Below are 12,755 nucleotides of genomic sequence, written 5' to 3' on the forward strand. Positions count from 1 at the left end.
CTGTGCAAGCATTGCTGCCAAAACAATCCAGAAAACATTAACTAACAGCAACTGGAGTGAGAGGTTGTATATTTTGTACCCTGAGAACCACAAGTAATCAGAGTGAGATCAACAGCTGTGGATGAAGTAGTTGCAGAAAGAGAAAAGTTCGGTAACCTACTCTGTGCTACAGACGTTGATTTGTTCTGATGTATGGGTACGTGCCGGCTGAAACAGGGGCCAACCACCTCCAAAAATTGAAAGCCAGCAGTGCCTTTTGTGTGTCAGACCAAGCAATGCTAAATGCCCCTCCCAGATGTGTGGGGAGGGAAGGCACTCCAGACTTTCATCAGATCTCTACCTTCAAGCAGGAAGGCTGGTATGTGCCAAAAGCTTGACAGCCCGGTCATACTAAGAGCTTTCACAAGGCACACTCTTAACTTGTCAGAGTAACTCAGGAAGTTTCCTCAAAATAGTAATCCTTCCTATTTAAAGACTACTTTTCCCGTGTAAAGCTGTGGTGTGCAGAGAATCCAAGGGCGGAATGTAGGACTAATTACTCCCCTTTCTCCTCTCATACAGAATTTTCAGTCCGGAAGTTGCAGCTGTTTCACTGTGCACAGCACCACCATGCAATAATTTTGGCCAGGAAACGTGCATTGCTTCATACTGATGCAGTGTTAGATTATGGTTCTTAAAAATTCTCAGAGGTAAAGTTACACTTCACAACAAAACAAGGAAATAAATCAAGTGATGGCACCAAAGTTAAGCAGGAAGCATGTTTAACTATTTTCAAGTTTGAAGGACTAGAAGTACGGTCTAACAGAAAATAACAACAACACATGGAACATAGAAGTTATTCTCTGTCTATTCAATTCAGCTGCTGAATTTAGCAAAAAATACTTAGTCCCATACTGAGTGGTACACAAGCTGTTCCATAAGCAGTAAGAACTATCTGATTCAAGCACATGCTATTTTCTATCAAGAATTAAACAATGAAATGCTGCAAAATCATTTCTCCAGGCAGGAATTTCATACAGTTCCCGAACAACTGCCACCTACTCTGTTGATCAGGAATTGAGAGATGCATAATAAATGCTTGCAAAAAAGACCGATTTATTGCCTACAGTTTGATGATGAAGTCATACTTCTGAAGCTGAACTACTTAGAAATTCATTTAAAATGGATCACATCAATGTCTAAGCAGAATTCCCTTTCGTTATCTCTCTTAATACAAACTGTAACAAATGCTTTAGTAAAATAAAAAAGAGCACGCTAATGTTAACATGGAAACACAAAGAACTTCACTTAAATCAAAATATTTTAATTAGTTAACCTAAATACTATAGAAAAAAGCACAGAACTCAACCTGATAATTAAAAGCAAGCATTGCCAACTGCCTGTCTCTGCATGCAAGGCTACAAGTCAGACAACACCGGCATCTGTGATATTGTTTTACTTCTAGTACTTGATAACCAGCAGTACGTAGGAACTGCACAGGACTCTGCACCATTTTGTTGCTGTTGTTGGTCTCTTAAAAGGAAAAAAGCAGGTACCAGAAGCATAAAATCTATCACATTCAAAGTGTTTGACCAACACTCAGTGCTGAAGAAGCAGATTTCAGCAGAGCCAGATGTGCAATGCACTGCTGCATTTGCACATACCAATGCAGAAGGATACTTAAGGACTTAAAAAAAACCTTATACCCTGAAGCATCATACATGGCTACCGTTATCCTACTGCACACTACGACAAAAAATGCTATTAGTGCTCATAAAATTATTCTCTTACTAAAGCCAGTATTTTTTTACTTAGTATTCCATGTGCAACATAAATATTTCCTGTTTGCAATTACTTCCCTGCAGTCCATAGGTCCTATTTATGTCATTTAGTTAAATCTAAAGAGGTAGCCATCCCATTTCACACATCACATTCTACAACTTTTCACTCCTAATAGGACTGTAAATAGATTCTTCCACATATCAGTCACACAGTACCAATAGGCATGTGATCAGAAACATAATTAGTGTCAACACAGGTAATGGTTATCTCGCCAGTCTCCTAGCAATTATTTCCTCATTGCTGTTCTACGTACAGCCAGATATTTGGGCAGAATAGGTGGCGCAACCTGTCATTAGAAACACTGCCAGGAAGGGGCTGAACGCTACAGATCTCCTCCCTTCACTTCCCTATCTGTATATTAGCAAAGAAAGTCTTTCCCACCAATATCTCCAGCTTTGTTCTCGGCATCAGCATATGAAACACACTTGCAGTGGTGTAATGGCTAGAAAAAGAAACACCCAGTAACTGAAGATAAATCTTGAGCTTCCTCATCAACTCAGGACCTAACACAGACATGTCCTACCTTCAGTTTTGTCCATCTAAATGCAGCTTTAATAACTCTAAATATCAAGATAAATAGCAATAGATTCTGTGTGCTACTGGAATGGAGTAGTACCTAAAAGAAAATAGTAAACCGAAGAGATGTCAAATACATATTCAGGTCTGATTCATTACATGTGATGTGGAACCTGCTCATTTTCCTGCTTCATTTCTATTAATGCTTAATTTCACCTGATTTTGGCTTTTACTAAATCATCAGATGAGTTTTCCATGACAGTTTAAGAGTCCTTTTCAAAATGGGATCTGGCATCCTCAAGAAATGAAGCTTGTAAGAAAGATGTTACCACGATGCAAGGCAGATTAAAGAAGAGTAAGAACAGTATCTATTAAGATTCAAAATTATTTTTAATCTTCCTCTTTTCCTTCACTTTTTTAAGAAGAATTTAGCAGCACTTAACTGCCCTGTGAAACTTCCAATTGATTGCTAATGTCTATAAAAATGTTGGTTCGCTAAGAAAGCCAGACTCTTCCCACGAGCATCTTCTGGATTGTTCATTCAGGGAACAAATATTCCTTACTTCAGTACCTGTGACTTCATCCTGAAATAAGTCTATTTAGGTTGTTTGACCTTGTCACCTACACTGAACACCAATTATTCTAATGCATTCTACTGCCTATACAACGTTTTCCAAACAACTGACATTAGATGTGCTATTTAAATATGACGTATCAACATAAGCTGATCAAGTTCAAACCTAGTTCTGAAAATGGGTTTCTACGGAAGATCTTGCACAACCATGGCCACCTTTCCACTGATTCCTAGTCATTTACACATGGACCTAAATTAAAACCCACATGAATAAAAAACTATCTAAGCTGAAATGCTGTTACTCAGATTCAGCACCTGGAGTATAGAGTCATCTCCACTTGGGTTTGTAAGGAGTCATCTTTTCAGCATGTAATTTTATTACACAGTTCTCATCTCCCAGACCGTTTTCTCTAAGTTAATTCACTCCTTGCCAATGTTTTACATTTTCATATTTCATTTTCAATGACAAATTCTTAAGCCTTCCCTTCTTAACCCAAAATATTTTGAATTGTTCTGTGTATTGTAAAGGGGCTGTGACCTGCATTTCAGTCAGCACACAACCTGCATAAGAGTGTATTTAGTTGACTTGCTTAATAGAATACTGAAAGTCAGTTAAAAATTTCAGATTAAAATCAAGTAAACAACTAAAAAAGAAAATAATTACGTCATCTTAGTCTGATTTTTAAGACAATCATGACATTCTCCTAGTTAATACCATTTTAACATACCACCACTGAAATCTTACCATAATTTCTGCCAGAGCTGTCTAACTAATGGAGCAAATCTGTAGTTGCAAAGCCTGGTTATTCTGTTTCAGGTATTTTAAGAAAATGCCTTTGAGGAGAAATTTGTCAAGTCAGACTGATTTGCTCTTTAATCACATTGAAAATGGTGTAAATTATTTAACAATGGAGGCAGAAGTCCAAAATCTGTTCACCAATATGCCAGGTACAGGCTGTGATATTGCCACTCAGGGTAGGCTTCATTTTCCACGGGGATAGATGCCACAGGGATCTGTGGACTCCAGCTGCCCCTGTAAGTATCAGATGGAGAGCTTCTTCTTTTGAGCTATCAACTTAACCACACTGACGTATATGTCCGAGGATGCCTTACATTTTGAATTTTTATTTTTTGAGTTTTGAACAGCATCAGAAAGAGGATTTAGACTGAAACTGCAGACAATTCCTCAAGAAGTAGCAGAGTCTTTAGTGTTCTGCATGTTAATAAACCACACACCAGATTATAATCCTACCTTTGGCATGAACAGTGAAAGTAAAGGAAAGCAATTTAGCAGCATCCCCTAATCAGCTAGCTAGTAGGGTCTTCAAAACAGCCATTCTGGGGATTAATTACTTGCCATTTACTACTTATCCATGTTATAAACACAGGATTATTAACACTTCTAGTATCTATAAAGATTTCTGCAAACAGAACTTATTTTGCAGATTGTTATTGAGAGAAAACATAGTTTCCTTCTCCTTTGGGCCATGTACTTGTGCTATAAAACTCTAATTAAGAGTTAGCAAATTAACAGCAAAGAAAAACTCCTTTGAAATTCCTCTCAAATGTTTAGCTGTCTATCTGTAACAACTGACAAGAACCCAAGAGAGTTCTTATAGGCATTTCATATACATTCTCTACTATGAGAAAGCACACATAACTCCTTCATTAGCCAACAGTAGGAAAATCCACCTCATCTCATTAAAGAAGTATTATTTCACAAAGGAAAAAAATCCTGCCATATAGCTAACCTTTTTAGTGTAATCAGTGCTTGAAACAAATATGTTTTTCTTGCTTATACCCCTTTCTATATCCTTTCTTGGCGTCAGCTGTTGTATGCAGACGGAGACAGCCTATAGACCTAGACAGACCTTTGATCTGACTCCTTGTGTCCTACCTTGGGTTCTAACTTATCTTTTCCTGCAGAGCAATACTGTGTATCAGCAGCAGCAGGATTTTCATTGTATCAGTTTAGTACAGTAACAGAGACAGAAGAACACTGAAATAGTTTTATGACTAAGATAATAACATTAACTACTTCTAACGCATTATAATCAAGAGCCATTTCTACGTAACACATACATAGCCCACACTGAAAGAAGCTACCACACTCCCCAAATATCACTTTTGAACTTCCATATTAAAGAATATTCCATATTAAATGAAAATCATCATATCCCTGATAATAATTTTCCAGCATTTAATGGGAGGATGGCAAAAATCTGAGTAACCTCAGAAGATATGAAGAGTGTGAAAAATATTTGCATTTTCTCCATTTTTGAGAGAACTTTCATCCTTCTGGACTGATATAATTGTAGGAATATCTGCTCTTCTATTACAATTTACTGTCATTGCTTTTCTCTCTTCTAGTCCTGGAAGAATCAAACATAGCCACATGTTGCTCCTACTGCTTATCATTGTGCGAAAGGGTAGCTCCACTGTTTATTTTCATATGTTCCTACTGTTAGGTCACTTTGACCTTTCTACGCCTGTGTGATCTGACACTGATCCTACAGTCATCTTCAGTCTACCAAGAATGCAATCAGAATTTGACAAAGATTGTTTAATTATTCTAAATTAGCAGGTATTATTACTGACTCTCTTCACTAAGCAGAATCACTACTTGTGAGTGTGTGAAGTTACACTGATACTCTCATATTATTCTCTATTTAGCAGGTTGTAAAAGCCTGCTCTAACAACACAAACTCAACTAACAGCGTGTGCTGGCCAAGACTACACCTTACAGGAGCTTTTAGCTTATTGTCCAGATGCTACCTTACCATCTTGATTTCAGAAGTGCTAAACACTGGTAAAAGTCATTAAATAAAGGTCTGAATGCTTACCAAACATTCTAACATTCTAATTCTTACTTACATTCTAACGTTCAATACTGTAAAACGACATTGTTTATCTAGGTTACCGTTATCACATATGCCTATGTTATTTTACTGGCAGAAAGCTTTAAAGAGGTCTTTCTGTTATCTCTACAACTGTTAAGACTCGGAGCCATTGTCACTGTTTTGCTAAATATCTACCCGTTAAAATACATATCAGAAATGACAGCGATGCCTCTCCCTCTCTTGTGGTTGTTTTGGCTCCACATGATGACCTATCATATTCAAAATTCAGTACTGCAAATGCTAGAAACTAGAGTAATGTTGACCTATCTCATTCAACTGTAGCAGCAACACATAAAACTATCTATAAACATTTGTGTGTACCAACATTTACATTGCTGGCTTCCCAGAGCCTAGCGGTTCTCTTCTAGATAAGAAGGAAGCCTTTGGAGTGATGTTAGGCTATCTAAAATATGGTGCTGTTACAGTTCATTGTATCTGTAACTCCTTCGTACTACATTACACCTTCAGTTCTAACAGCAGTAGTTATTCCATAAGTTGTGTTAAAAGCAGGAAAGGATATATGATCAAGGACAGGTTTTTTTTTACAAGGAGACAGGTCAGACTTAGTGACATTTAGGCTTTAAATAAGATGACAGCCACAGCAATGGCTTAGAACAGAACAGGAACTTGTGACCAGGGAACTTGGACCTTCTTCAGGTTTTGTGTCGAAGTGACAAATAAAAGATGCTTTTATTCCATGAAGTTCTAAAAGACATGTCTCATGAGGTCTGTTTTGTAAGCTTCTCAGTCAGAGCTCACATAGCTGTGGAATGCTTAGTGTGCTGCCCTGCTAACTTCATTAGAATATTGTCTTTCCAGCTAGACAGATGAACTGCCTAGGCTTCTGAACATAACTCACTGTGCACGATGCCTTATGACAGTCAATAATAACTTCAATAAAAGTAATACAGGTACACAGTCACCATTCACTGATATATAATTTTTATACTAAGTAGTTTTCTGATTGTTATTTCATAAAACAGTCTATTTTAAAACATGGAAGTAGTAATGCTCACACACTGCACATATGAAGAAAAGCCAAAGTTCTGCCTCTTATTCTGCTTGCTTACACAATTACATCTTGGATTACCTCTCTGTATTTATCTCAGTATGCTATTTTAAGTCACGTGGACCTTTAGAGCAGTTGAGGCACTAAGTATCATATTCATCAAAAACAATGGTGAACAATGGAAATAGATCATCTTCTGAAATACTATTCCTAATTCTAGGAGACCTGTGTTAGAACATTACAGGCACGCAGCTACTTCTATACCTTCAGCCCATACCGCTTGGGTCTGCCTAATCCTCCAAAGCAATCTTATCTATGTGTTTTATCTTGAAGAAAATACCAGTTGTACGTAGTATTTTAAACAAGTACTTACCAATAGAGAGGCACTCCCAACAGGAAACAGAAACAAGCACATAATTTACTCTCTAATCTTCTCCTGGCTTCCTAGTCCAACTTGCGAAAGAACCAAGTACTAGTCAGGTTGCCTCATTGCCCGGTATGTGCTTGGTGCAGTTCTCTTTTCCTTTTATTACTGCTAAGATACACTGGCAGTAATGTGATTTTGCATCGTGATGCTTCAGCGCAGGGCAATGTGAATGAGGCAAAGCTGTAACTGGTGCACACAAGCAGTTCCACGCAGCTCATATTCCTGCTTTTTAACCGTATCAAAAGTGGGTCTTCCAGCTTTCAGACATGAATCTTCCTGCTTCACACTGCAAATGAAATGATTGCTGTTATAAGACAGAGCACTTGATTATTTAAGATATGTAGACATTCACTGCTAAACATAAAAGTATGAAGACAAGAAAAGTAAACCTGTGTATCAGTTACTCAAAGTATTTGAGGAATAACTGCCATGTCAGTGCATTAAGTCTGTAAAAGAAATATGACAAAGAAGTCATTTTCTTCTACTTTTCTAGGTTCAAATACAAATACAACAACTTCTCAACAGCACACAACAAGATATTCTGCACTAAAGAGTGAAAGGTTCTGAGGACTGTAAGTCAGACTGTGCTTTCACCTACCGTGACACAAGATGTGGAGAAAAGCCCTTGTACTCATTAGCTGCCACAGTGTTATACCAGAGAACACAGAGTGGACATAGATTTAAATTAAATCATCAGACAAAATACTATGGTGAGAATATGTTTATATTTACTGACAGAGCAATGCTATGCAAGATGTTTGGTATTTTTCACAATAGCCTCAAAATACTCCATGTGAAAGTGATGAAAATCTGCATTTAATCAGAAATTCAAGAATTGTGTGCATCTGATCCACATGGAATTTCTGTGCACAGTTCTTTGACAGCCTTCAGAGTTAATTAGAACTAAAGACTGAACAAACCTGACTGCACTGCAAGCTCACAACATGCTCAGAGTTCTTGCTTTGTTTGCAGCAACAGGACATTTAAAACAGAACGATTAGAGGGTTTGCAAGGTTTCTTGTGCAATTTATAAGCCATATACTTAGCCTATGGAAGCAAACCACAAATTTACATAGATTCGGGTACAAAGATCCAGATTCCTGGTCGTGTAAACTAACCTAATTCCCTTCATCTCCCAGTGCCTCAATCAAATTAGAGGAAGGGCTATTGTAAAGCAAAACTGATTGAGTTCAGCAATTTCAGTGTTAATGGTATGAGCTAGTAAGCTATTAAAATACAGATTTAACATATGAGTTTCTTTAGAGATCATTGCTATACCTCAGAATTTACTCACATGGATTCTGAAGTTACATCATCTACATAAAAAATAACCCAGGATCACAATGGAAACTATTCCAAACAAGTCAAACACAAATACCCTCAGACAACTTAGTCCCCTCTTTTAGAGACTCCATCTACCCACCCAGTAACTCCATTCTTTCTTTGAGCAGCTCTGGACTTGCTGAGCAGCCAGCACAATTCCAGCTTGCTCTCTTGTGGCCAACATCAGAGCTACAACAGTCCTGGTACTCTTCAGTTCCGATTACTTTTAAGAGCCATAACGGCAAACTAAATTTAACTGCTAGTTGTTACCAGGGTTTTCAAGACAGAAAATGAATGGTTTTATCTAGTCTTACTCAGTTATGCAGAAGAGTTAAATCCTTCTCATTGCCCTGCCCATTCAGTTCTTGTGACCTACACAGACTGCTGCTCGTGAAAGAACGTACTGGGTATGAAGCGTAATCAGTGGGATAGAAAGAAAGCTAAGGGAAAACACAAGCAAAGGCTACCTCGGCTGCTGCGCATCTGCAACAAACTGAACACCTCCCTAGGCTCCAGCCACTACTCATGTCTTAGAGCAAGAGAAAAGAATTAATTCTCGTGTTTGGTTATTTCTCAAAGCTGCTGTTGAGAAAAATAATTACCTACAGCACCATCCTCAAAATTTTTAGTGCAAGCACAGAGTAAACAACAGAGCTGCAGCAGCCCTGAAACAAAGTTGTTTAAAGCCTCACAGGCTCCCACAAGGAGAGGAAAGGTGAAGACCTTTTCCTTCACTGCATTTTAAGCACAGATACTGTTAGTGCGGGTAGGAACACGAGTGAGTTCAGGAATGGCCACACAGTAGGAACCCACTTATTTATTAAATTGACTTACCAGAAATACATTCCATGACTGCGTATCCACAATAAGATCAAAATGTTAAAGCATTCCACATCGATAAGTATGCCTCAAACCCACTATTGGCACTCTTATGAACCCATCAATGAAACCATCTCAGAAACATGATAAGGAATTTGTGATGAATAAACATTAACTGTGTTTATGACTGAACAGTAAAAGGATCATAATTACAGAAATCACATTCTGACTACTGTGTTACTTAATTGTCAACCTTTGTAACATAACAATAAATAAAACACTCAGAAAGCAGATTGCTGAGAGGCGCTCAGATTAAATGAACTGCTCCAAAGAACAAGAGTGACAAACTACCAAGTTACTAAGCAGGAACCTCAAAACTCTTCTGTGTGCTCCAGACTTGTGTCTTTACTCTAGAATTTAAAGGATGAGCCCCTGAACCCTTAAAACCCCTAGACAGCAGTTCTGCAGCGTGTTCAGTTAACTCATTTCTGGACTGTTCAGACCACACAAGCCCTGGGCTGGCTCAACTTGCACCACCACACAACCCCACAAGCTACACTGATGCAAGGCTGGAGGCAGCAGTAAGGCTGAAAGCAGAGAGAGGAGCAGGACTGGCTCTAGATGAAACTCAATCTTGTTTCTCTTTCCCTTGAAGGCAAACACGGGCTTGTAAATTACTGTATTGATAACCATTCTTACAACCTAATTGTCTTTTTACACACTTTGCTAAGAAGCCAGAAACCTTCTTCTACCACTGCCAAAAATTGCTGTCAATGTCAACAGAGTTCAAGGACACCATCAAAACAAGGCTGCTCACAAGCTGAAAGTATTATTAAAATATCTATGTTATAAAAAGATGCATGATTACAGAAGACACCAATCTTCAAGTAGCAAAAGTTAATAATCCTACATATTAAAGTAACAAATGTTTCAAACAACTCATAGAGGTCCACACAGTGTTTGCAGTGCAGTCAATAGCAAAAAGACTTGTGAGATTTCCTGACATTTCGATACAAATTGAGTTTTAAGTAGCTACCTAAGTTTGGAATGGCTCTTTGTAATGTCTTTGAAATGAGGTACAATATTTAAAAAGAGATAAAGAAATAAAAAGTACTGTAATGTTCCTACATGGATCTGCTTAAGGAATTCCTAGCCACATTCCTCAACAGCGTCCACTAATAGACACTGATAAGTTAATGTGTTATTTTCTATGGGAATAACAAGATTTTATTCCTTGTGTATTCAGCTCACTCACCAACCAATTATGAGGTCAGAACACAACAAGAATTTCATAAATCAATCAAATTCTGTCTTAAAATTTGATACTTAAAAATGTGCTATTGGAAGACATTTTCAGACCCTTCTTGTCTTTGCAACTTAGCTACTTCTTTCATTTCTTAGTCTAAATTTGTTCATGATATGAAATCACGATAGCCTTATCTGTCACTATGTGTATCTTCCTACCACTTACACAGCCCCCTCCTTCCATGATGTATTCACAAAAACTGGAAGACAGATGGACCACTACAATATATCTACACTGGAATTAAAAAGACAGAATTGAGATCACTGAATGTGATTTGACAGGCTCACAAGGAAGCATTTATCTATTTTCCCTTGTTAAATTGTCACTGTACACAATCAGTTTTCCTATAGTAGAGATGTTAAGTCACGATTAAGAATGTCTTCAGACTGCCCTAATATTAAACTGAAACAAAAAAAGATATAGTCAATCCAGGCTGAACTAACTTAATTAACTAACTTAATTCACAGCCAGCTTAGGAAACAATCACCACTTAAAAGACAGACATCTTTTCACACTACATAACAATTTCCTGGAAGCAAGATATGGATATATTAATTTACCAAAATATTTTCACAAATTTACACTTTTCAGTTCTTTCCTATACAAAAAGATTGATAGATCTTTCAAGTTCATTCAAAAGTGTCCACACTAGAAAAGTAATACTTCAGAAACTACAGGCACACTGATTTCTTTCTGGAAAGCAATAATGTATCTCAACCAACCAGCAGTCCAAAAAGAGACTGTTACACTTGTTTTAACTTGCAGTAAACCTGTATCTAACTTGGCAACAATTACTCCAGCCCCATACCACAGAACCTCATAAAAATAAATATGAGCTACATTCCAGATTTTCTTTAATCTGAGATACTGAACAGCAGAATCTACCTGTTTTATGGGTTTTGTTCTCTTCATCATAACATTCTGCTCCTCACGTTTACAAATATTCATAGCCTTTATTAGAAGCTTTTTAGGTAACCTTGCAGGTGTTAGGGAAGAGGAACGGATGATAGTAACAAGGGCAAGTAGGGGTTGTGGTCTCAACAATTAGAAGTCTAACCCACAGTATATATGCAAGGCAAGCAGGGCAGACCCAGCAGCAACCACCAGGTGTGGCACAGAGTCCAATTCAACACACCAAAGAGTAGGAGGCCACTCATCACTGACATAATATTGGAATAGATGAACTGAATGACTGGACACAGCACCTCTGTCAATTCCATGGACTACAGCAACCCCAGCACTACTAATTTAGGAGCTTCTTTCCTGCCAGCAAAGTGTGAACTGAGGTCAGAATCAGGTCTTCACTATCACTGATTATATAGTTTTACTTTATACATGCTCAGAACAATGAACTTACCTAACTGGTTTTTGGTTATAAAGAATACAACCAAGAAATACAAATATAAAATAAGATTGTAATGAACACAAAACACTTCTGTATTCTTAAGTCCTGCCGCACCATCCACATGGCATTTCCTATGTCAGATATCTTACACTTCCATCTGCTACAACCTTTCATAGCATCTCAAGCTCTTACTGTACACTTACCAATTTCACTTGCGCATGAAGAAATAGCAAGTTGGACCCTGTCATGTATCAGCCTGTCCAGATGCTCTCCATGCCTTTCCACACAGTGGATTTACAGCAGTCTCCTTCCTTCACTGAGGGCTACACAGGCTGGACATGCAGCATTTCTGTTCTACTCATGATGCCAGCACTGACTCACACGATGTGTCGTACTCTTTTAGTCCTACTGTTTAAGCGTATTTTGGAACAGCCAGGTTGAGCCGTCTCATCTCATTGATTCTGTTTCCACACCAAGAAGACACACTGCTACTTGCATCCTAAGCTAAAGCACTACTACAACTTGGAAGGTGGCACAGAAGAATGAAGCATTCACTTATCATCTTTGGTTAATGTAGCAAGACAGATAATGAAGGTTCCAACAGAATCACAGAATCACAGAATGACCTGGGTTGGAAGGGACCTCAAGGATCATGTAGTTCCAACCCCCCTGCCTGGCAGGGCCACCAAACATACGCCTTTACTAGATCAGGTTG

This window comes from Coturnix japonica, chromosome 7, assembly GCF_054131305.1.
Source record: "Coturnix japonica strain WE chromosome 7, WE-NBRP24, whole genome shotgun sequence".
Lineage (NCBI taxonomy): Eukaryota > Metazoa > Chordata > Aves > Galliformes > Phasianidae > Coturnix > Coturnix japonica.